This window comes from Cyanistes caeruleus, chromosome 4 (assembly GCF_971803275.1).
Source record: "Cyanistes caeruleus chromosome 4, bCyaCae1.hap1.1, whole genome shotgun sequence".
Taxonomy (NCBI): Eukaryota; Metazoa; Chordata; class Aves; order Passeriformes; family Paridae; genus Cyanistes; species Cyanistes caeruleus.
Genome location: NC_141704.1, coordinates 17,495,576 through 17,504,381, shown reverse-complemented (window position 1 = coordinate 17,504,381; position 8,806 = coordinate 17,495,576).

The window sequence follows — 8,806 nt, the reverse complement described above, 5'->3', positions numbered from 1 at the left end:
CTAACTGTAATACTAAATTGAAACAAACAAGGATTGTTGCACAATGAGATGCAACACTATATAAAGATCAGAGCTGAGAACTTTATTAAACAAGGCTATGTTCAGAGACCTTTTCATGGCAAGAGAAGTAATGCAAAATGGGTCTATTATCAGATTTTGATTTTTGCGATTCACAGCCAACTGTGGGTTTTCAGTGAATTTTAGTTGCTTGGTTGGGAGGGTTAATTATTTTTATGTAAATTTTTTAGAAATAATTAATAAATAGCAAAATTTCCATGTACTCTTTGCTTCTTAAGATCGCACCAATAAAGCCTTTCTAAAGGACAAACACCTATAAACAGATAGAGGTGAAAGGTCCAAAACTCCCTTCAGCTTTCTCTGATCCTTCCCTGCACTGCCCTCCATTATCTCCATTACAGTGATTGCTGCACTCAAACTGCAGTTCTGGGGAGAGACAGTTTGCAATATCCTGCTGATATGAATGGCAGTATTCCCATTCCATTCATTTCACTGAAGATCAAATTGTTAGATACAAGTGAAAACTGTTATTTCTCAACATTTTAAGTGTCTCTTTCCTGTAGTGTATAGCTCTATGTCATAGGAATTTTTGAGCATCGCTTCATTCTCTGGAGAGAAACTATTTTAAAGACCAATACAACTCATATCACTTGTGAGTTACCAAAAGTGTTGTAATGTTTTTATAGGTATGTCTGCCTATCAAGATTGCACAAACATCGTGTTTGCTAATTAGTACCTGTAATTGCTATTCCACTCATAAAGAAGAAAAGAAAGTTTAAAGCAAATAGGTGTATCAATCAGGCTGTGTTATTACTAGATCAGGATTTTGCTAATGCTAATGACATATTTCTATGTATCCGTTACTTCTTTAATAAGTAATACAGAAAGTAAATGGCAGCTGAGTAGCCTGTTGAGAACAATTAACTCAAAGCAGATGGCACTACAAATACAATTCTAAAAGGGTCTTTTCTTGTTTGGAATTTTCACCTTCCTAGTTGATTTAATGATTCCTGGTTGAATTAAGGTCTTCATTGATAAATTTAATATGTTCCTGACATTTGATTAAGCAAACTTCATACCAAGACTATATTAAAATTTAATATCTTTCAGAACTGAACAGCAGTTTATACTGGATGTTTTCTTCCCAAGTCTAGTGTTTTGTATCATATGAAGTGACTGATAGCTCAGCAGCTACAAATCCTGAGAGAGCAGCACAAAAGCAAAGATCTGAAATAATAACAGCTTTGAAACATTAACACTAAGGGTCAATAGTGTAATCTCCAAATAGGTCAGTTATTTTACAAAGATTTTAAGAAATATGAGAAGCAACTTCATTGAGCTGGGTATACAATCCACTGATATATATATTTTTAAGCACTTGAATTTTCTAAGTGCTGATCTTTTAAGGAACACCATGCATAAATGGAGACTGATTGACCTTCTTGGCATAGGGCATAGGCTTCAGTGGCATTGGTTTTAGAGATTTCATGCAAATTTGAGTTGTATGTATGTAAAGACATCAGTGAAAAATATCTCGTAGTATAACTGAGGCTGTAGAGATCAACCAGTGTCAAAGATGTGTCCATCAAGTAAGCACTACACTTAAAGGGATTTGACCGTCCTCAAGCTGTTTGTAGATCTATTTCCAACATCCATTCTGGTGTTACAGTAAGCAATGATTCTTGCTGCTCCTTTAGAGAGTGCTCAAAACAGATTTCATCAGAAGAATATATATGGGGGCTTTAAGTATCATTTGCATACAGAGTATTTTAGGCATGCAGAATGGTTGACAGGAAGATTTGCAAAGTTATTAAGTACAGTCTTGGGACTGTCATTTTTAGGTTTTTTTAGCAGTAAATGTTCCTTCTGGCTTATAAAATATATTTCTTCAAAGTAAAAAGTAATACATATATATACAGAAGCCTATAGAAGTTTGAAATATGTTTTATTGTATTAATGTTCAAAAAAAAAGAAAAATTAAAAAAGCTGATGACACGACTTTGAAAAAAACCAACAAAGAGAAGACAGCACTGTATCAAGATGTAAAAAATTGAAACTATACTGTTGGTTCCTTTAAAGAGTTGGTTTTGGGTTTTCTGATGATTTCACTGTGATTTTCAGATGATTTTCTGTGCCCTTCAGAATCTAAATACATACAATTTCAGGGTTTTGCACCCTACTACTTTAGGGTTAACATTAGCCATGCCGATCAACACCTAATCATAATTAAGCTTATTTTGAAACAGATTCACAGAATTCACTATTAAAGTTCATATAAAAATATAAACATGGCAATTTTAAAGGCATGGAGTATTTTCATGTAAAAGGCAGAAAATTGTAATCATAAAACAAATAATGTTTTGAACCATATATATTTGTAAAGCTGTGTTATTCTAAGATCCTTAATAGCTGTGTTACTCTTCAGACAGTATATCTGTCTCAGTCTTACCACACTCGAGGCTATGCCTCAATGGTAGGATATTTTCTGTAACGTTTTTTAGTCTTATAATCCACATTATCAACAAAATATATTGTGTAGATTTCATGTTTGTCTTTATTATCTAAGATGCAGAAACTCCTAGAGTTTAGAAATTATTATTTTTAAAGGTTTAGAAATACATAACTAATTTCAAGGCAGCCAGAATTACATGAGAAAGAGGAAAAAAAAACCAAAAAAAAAGAGAACCAAAAAAACAGCACACTTAGTGAGGTATAGCTGTACCTTGAAGGCTGGTAACTTAGGAACGCAGGTGTGTGTTAATAGTACAATTAGATAATAACGACCAATTCATCCAAGGAGAGCGATTTCACCACAGTTGCCTCAGCAGCAGGACATCTTGTCTCTCCCCTGGCTGACAGGTGCTATCCACTTTATCAGCTACAAAGAACCACTGAATTTTGCCCCCTGCAAGCATTTCATCAGAGCCACGCCACCCTCCATCCTATCCCCCAAAACAGGAGCTTACATTTGCACATTGTGGGTGGGGAAAATCATCATGGAATTGGTCTCAAGTGTGCCAACCTTATTCCAGCCAGGGAGCAACAACTCTAAGCTATAATCTTTGTACTTGTGTTAGGATGTGAATATAATCTCTCAGCTTCCTCTAATTTTGCTCTCAGATACCTTTCCACAGATAGGTGGCCAGAAACATGATGATAAACTTTTATAGATATTTTAAAATGTGCACATTTAAAAAATCTTGATAAATGTGTTAGAAACCAGTTGTAAAGAAGAATGTGATGCTTTTCCATCAGGGTTTTTAGCACTTTAAAATTTATTGTTACTGATAAAAGACATTAAAAAATATTTTGTTGTCAGTGAAAAAATCAGCTAAATAGAAATTGCCAATAGGATTTACTAATCATTTAACTAATGAATTCTAATTCATTTATATGTATGTATATATGTATGCATACCAGAGTTTCAAATAAACATAAATATGTAGTATTATAGAAGGGGTACTGTGGGTTTGTAAAATATTTGGAGGCATAAAGTCTCTTTATATGGGACACCCACATGTGCACTTGGCTACCTGGCCTCGGAAAAGCAGCTTCCTATCTCTAGAAGTCTCTTCTTAAATCTCTCCTTTGACAAATCTGTCTGAGCTATAACATCTGCAGTAAATACTGGCTCTAATCTGACAGTTCAGCCTCTCCTTTCAGACCTTGTTTAAAACAGAAGCATCTCCTGTAGCATCCAATCCAGGATGTAACCCTTGGTAGAATATATTGAGTATGCATGTCTATCAGATCAGCCTATTGATCCTACAGGGAAATGGATCTGGAAAAGAGTTGCAGGTTAAAATACTTAAATTCATGGTCTCACTTTGCACTTCTGGCTGAAAAGATATAGCCAAGAATGCTAAGAAGTGGGGGTTTTTTGATATATAGATATTTTGGGAACACAAAATAATGACAGAGCAAATAATTTACAGATACATTTTAAGAGGAGAAAAATGTTTAAGTGATGGTTTTAACTTTTTCTAGCACTTCAATTTTACATATATTTGTTGTAAGAGAATGGAATAAAACCTTTCACTTTGAATGAGTAAGGAAATAATAGATTTACAGTTTCAGCACTGTTCTTGAATTTTTGCTAGAATAGTTGGTGAGACATCAATTTTACAACCATTCTAAAGTAAACATGCAAACATAATTCTTCTAGACAAACCTAATGTACCTCACTTTTTATAACCTTCAAATGATCGAATAACAGTACAAAGGTATATTTGATTAATTTATAATAAAAATATTCCCCAGACCAAGTTTGTCTTTTTCATTCTTGAACATTTTTGAAACAGCTCTATAAAGACTAGGAGCCAATATTTTCATTTATTTTGTGGTTTTGTAGGCATATAGGTTTCCTCATTAATATACAGTATACCTATATTTTTATTCATTCAATATATTTTACTAATGTAATAAATTTATTAAAATACTTACATTTATATCTTATACATGTTAAATTTTTTTGTTAAAATTATTAAAAATAAACATATTTTAAAATTACAAATCGAAATCTAGACACCCACAAAAATCCAAAATAATTTTCACTAAATTTTCACCAGCTTTCACCTTCAGTACATTTTCAATGGGATCATTTCCTTTAGAGCTTGTGGTGCTATTTAAAACCAGTGTTCATTATTTAATTTATTTTTGAGAGATGAATTTATTTTTTCCTTTAGCTTTTAAGAAAATAAAGACATATTGCCATTCATCTTTAGATATATTAAAGTATATTATCTAATAAAAAATGAGGGTCTTTTTTGTTATTCCCTCAAAACGCACTTTGCCACTTCTTCTGTTTTAATATAACTTGATTAAATGTCAAAAACACCATGGTCTTTACTTCTGCTACCAACTTTTGCTTTGATCACATCAAAGCATTATAATCCTACCTAGATGATATGGGATATTTTTATCATGTCTAATATTTTAAATTTTCCACTGCATTCTGGTCAGATCTCTTCTAATCTCAGTTAAGCAAATATCATATTTGAATTAACTCAAAACAGTTCCTATAACAAGTCTGGGTATTTGACTAAAGTGCTGTGTCTTGCTGAATCATCATGTCTGTAAGTATTTCTGGATTAAGCCTAAACTATCTGACCACTTTACAAAATGCAGGAAGGTTCTCTCTCAAACTGAAAGATAAATATTTCTCTACCAGCTACTATACCCTTGGGGAAGGAATTTCTATTATAGTATTCAAACTCTGTGAATGTCCTTCAAATGTCAGTTAAATGACTCCCATAGAACAAGAGTTACTTATAATAACAAATTATTGCTACTTTAAAAATTTTGTATATTTCTCATTCTATTTCACTTTTCATAAAAATATTAAGGAAAAATTATCATCTGTCATTATATGAAGTCCATAATAACAGCAAAATATTTGAGGGAAAGAAAAGATGAACGACAGATGCAAGGCTATATTTAATTCCACAGAGTAAGAGCATTAACCATTTTGAAACAGATGATCCCTAAGAATGGAAGGGTTATCTTTGCTACTCATATTCACTACATGGATTCTTTGTAAAAGAGACAAAATGTATTAATAACACTGGTTGTGTTAACAGTTTAGTTCTGAAGTCCATGACATTTTGTTAGAAACTTCTTGGCACAGTAGTTCTAGGTAGCTGATACTTTTTCAGTGTTACAAAGAACAGAAATGGATTCAGGTGCAAAACCATAATTCTTACAAGAACTCATGTTGTATGGCAATTATGTAAATTTTAGGCAAAGACAGAAGTCACCATACAGTTTTTAGAAGCAAATGGAAATATTATAATAACTTAGACTACAAGATGTAAAGAGACAGCTTGCTGGAATATATCCACTGCTGAATCACCATCAAACACTATCAAAGTGCAGAAACAGGATTTGTCAAGGAATTATCAGCCTAAAGTAGCAACAAATCTGTATGTTGTCTGCATAACAATAATATTTAAGGGCATTTTAGGTATTAATGTCAATCAGTGTAACCACAGATAGAAAGAAAGAGTCTTAGAAGTAAAAATTTAAGGTGGGTTTTAGGAGGAAATAAGACAAATCCTTTTAGTCATAATCAGTAGGATTTGTGTGCTTATCTTCTGTACTTTTTATATTGAACTAATTTGTTTTGTAATACAAAAAAAGCTGGCATAGCAGAGATGTACCAACAGCTGCAGACCTACTGCACAGGCAGAAATTATATTTAAACAGAAAATAATTATAGTCTGGGCCTTGTGCCTCTATGGAATCAAATGAAACTATATAAACAGAGTGTATCCTAAACTCCTGAAATACTTGTAGTGGCTTTACACTACACATATGTAGCGTGATTAACACACACATATATATGTATATATATATATAAATATATATACACACATATTTATTTTATTAGAGCATGCACAGTGGTTACTCATCCTGAAATTTCATAGATCTGCTACAAAAGAAAAATGACTGTTCAGCTTGTCAGAAATACTGTCCGTAGTGTCTGTGATGTGTTGCAGTGTCAACAGCTCATTCTTGAAAATATTTTGGTCCTGTTGATTGTCTAATTGCTGTAGATCAATGTGGAGGAGGCCCAGTCCTCTGACAGGCATCCTCCATAGGGATCAATAGATCAATCCCCTAAGATAAAACTACCTAGTCATTGTGACTAGGTTTTGGACCCCTTCCTGCCTCAGGACCCCATGTTATCTCCCTGTTAACCATTGGTCACCCCATGTTATCTCCCTGTTAACTATTATCCCCATCTCAGACCATTGGTCCCCTTCCCAATCCTCCCCTTCCCTATAGAAACCCCAGCTTTTACCCAGTTTGGGGTTAGACCATCACTGGCCCCCTTCTCTGAAGCCTGCATTAAAGACTCTGAGGAACTCTATGTGATCTTCCCATCTCTTGTCTGCGTCGGCAGGGTAACCCCTGAACGGAGCTGGCTGGTCTGAACAGAGCTGATCACAGAGCAGAAATCACTGCTAAAAGAGCTGATCACTTAAGACCTTTGCCTCTGCTCCAAGGGTTACCCCTGGCTAGAGGCTGCCTGCAGAACCCTGGACAGCAGCTCTGTCCCCTGGGACAACCTGACTATCTGGGCTGGTTGCCAGCAGAAGCTGGGGTCAGACAGGCTGATCAACCCATCAACATTTTTTGTTGATAAGAACATGATTTCTCCTGAACTTTCAGTGTGAGGAGGGTAATATCTGTTCCAGTGTGGTCTTCCATGGGCTGCAGAAGTCAACCTGTGTAACCCTGGTACTCCCTATAGACTGCAGGGGAATCTCTGCTCTGAAAACTGGATCACCTCCTTTCCCTCCTTTCCCACTGATCTTGGTGTCTGTAAGGCTGTTTCTCTCACACGTTACCAGTCTTCTCTCACAATTGTGCTTGTGCAGTGTTTATTTATTTTTCTTAAATAAATTATCACAGAGGCACTAGAAACATCTCAAATGTGCTCAGCTTTTGCAAGAGGCAGGTCCATCTTGGGGCTGGCTGGAGCTGGTTGTGTCTGATATGGGGACAGCTTCTGGTGTTTTCTTATAGTAGCCATTTCTGCATGTTCCCCCTTAACACACACACACACACACACACACACACACACACCTCACTACAAAAACCTTGCCATACAAGCACAAAACACATTATTAATGAATTTCTTTGCTCCAGAGAGCTGAGCTTATAAGTAGGGATATAGGATATAAGTGGTGAGTTGGGAAATGATAGTTCCATGTTAAATGACAAGCATGAAATGCAGAGATAGAGCCTCTCTTAGCAGTTACAGTGCCAAAAAGAGAGAGTAGGGGCTGCTGATCTTCCCATGACAGCAAATAACAGTATTTTCTACTTTCTCTCTTATCAGCCTACTACATGGGATATTGTTCCTTCACTAGAGTCAAATGGTTTTATGGATTAAGCTGAGAAGTGGACAGAACTTCAATAACAAATCATTCCCAAACAGTAATTTCTCTTTTTCATTATCAGTGGCATACACTTGACTGACAGCATCCATCTCAGCACAAATGTGTTCTCAGAGCTTCTGCACTCTTCTCAGTACAATTCATGCACCCAACCTCTAAAGAATGAGGCAATGTGAGGACAGGAATCTTATTTGGTTCCTGATTTTATTGAGCAGTTTTTCTGCCATAACCAAAAATTTTGTACCAGGATCATTCACAGTCTTGTCTGTCAAACACCTTCAGTTGTAAATAGTACACCTCTTGCTTGCTTCAGCTTTAGATATTAATTCAGTTCACTGCTATGTTCCATTCCTAATAGATATATTTTGGTTCTTTTTAGTTCAGTGAGTGCTTGATAGTACTAATTTCTATTAACATTTAGCTTTTATTCGGATTATTTAGTATTGTTAGTTAAACTCACTAAGACACCTGTACTGCTCTCATGTTGTTTTCAATGCCATGCAAAATTTTACATTTTTGTTCAGTGGGGTTCTTCCACCCACTTTATATAGTGAGTATGATGTCATGGTCTGGAATAGTTACTCTGGTTAGCTTGGACCACCTGTCCTGGTTGTGTCTATTCCCAACCTCCCATGTCCTCCAACTCCCTTGAGAGTGTGGCTGTACAACAAGCAGAAAAGGCATCTGTGTAAGCCCTGCTCAGCAATAACATAAACATCTCTGTCATCAATTCTGTCTTCAGCAAAAATCCAAAACACATCTCCATACTAATTACTAGGAAGAAATTTAATTCTACTCCAGCCAAAAGCAGCACATTCCATCCCTTATTCTGTACCACTTACATCCTGCTCAGGTCCCACAGCATTCAGTACATCACTGCCCAC